This window comes from Geotrypetes seraphini, chromosome 2 (assembly GCF_902459505.1).
Source record: "Geotrypetes seraphini chromosome 2, aGeoSer1.1, whole genome shotgun sequence".
NCBI lineage: Eukaryota > Metazoa > Chordata > Amphibia > Gymnophiona > Dermophiidae > Geotrypetes > Geotrypetes seraphini.
Genome location: NC_047085.1, coordinates 350,459,555 through 350,460,417, shown reverse-complemented (window position 1 = coordinate 350,460,417; position 863 = coordinate 350,459,555).

Sequence of the window (863 nt, the reverse complement as noted above, 5' to 3'; positions counted from 1 at the left end):
GCCCAAATATTTAACAATTTGGGAGATCAGTATGGAAAACCATAAGCACTATACTTCCTATTTCTTCACAGTTATCTTTTGTTCTTTTGCTTTGCCTGATGTACTTGGCAAATGGCATTCTAAGTTACTCAATATTCTTATGGCTCTTACTCTACAAATGATTCTCTCACACTGGAAGTCAGCTAAATTATTAAACACCTCTTTTTGGTGGGCTACGGTCATGATGATTCATAAATATGAATGCAAAGCAAATTTCCTTACTAATAGGAGCTTTAAAACTAACAAAATATGGTTTCTAATAACAAATGTCTCTTCTTATTTTTGAGGTAATTGTTAAATTTCAGCTGGTAACTTTGAGTATAATTTCTTATTATAATGTTTTACTTATTGCTTGGGATGCATAATTTACTAAAATGAGTTCTAATCAAATCTTATCTTTGGTCTTTACCTAATCGTATGGTTACATATGTATATTTAAAATTGTCTACTGTGACAGGGATCTGGCTAGTCCTGCTGAATCCAAGGGGAAAGTCCCTGTAAGCTCCAGTAAAAACCCAGTGACCAGGTCTAGGAAACATCCTGAGCGAGGGGAAAATCCTGTGAACAGCTTTAGGAAAGTGCCTGCCCCTTTAAGAGCATCCAAAGCTCAGGCTGTTACTGAAAGGACATGGCTCTTTAAGAATTTGGCTAACCCTGCTAGGAGGGGGCATGGCTTGTTGCCGAGGCTCCCATTTACAGAGCTTTCCTCGTCAGATAGGGAGGAGAGGCAGCTGGGACAGGAAGCTGAAGAGAAGCTGGGAAGGAAGCCAGTCCTTCCAATTGAACCACGGCCAGCACAAGAAAGTTTCCCTGCAGATTGAGAA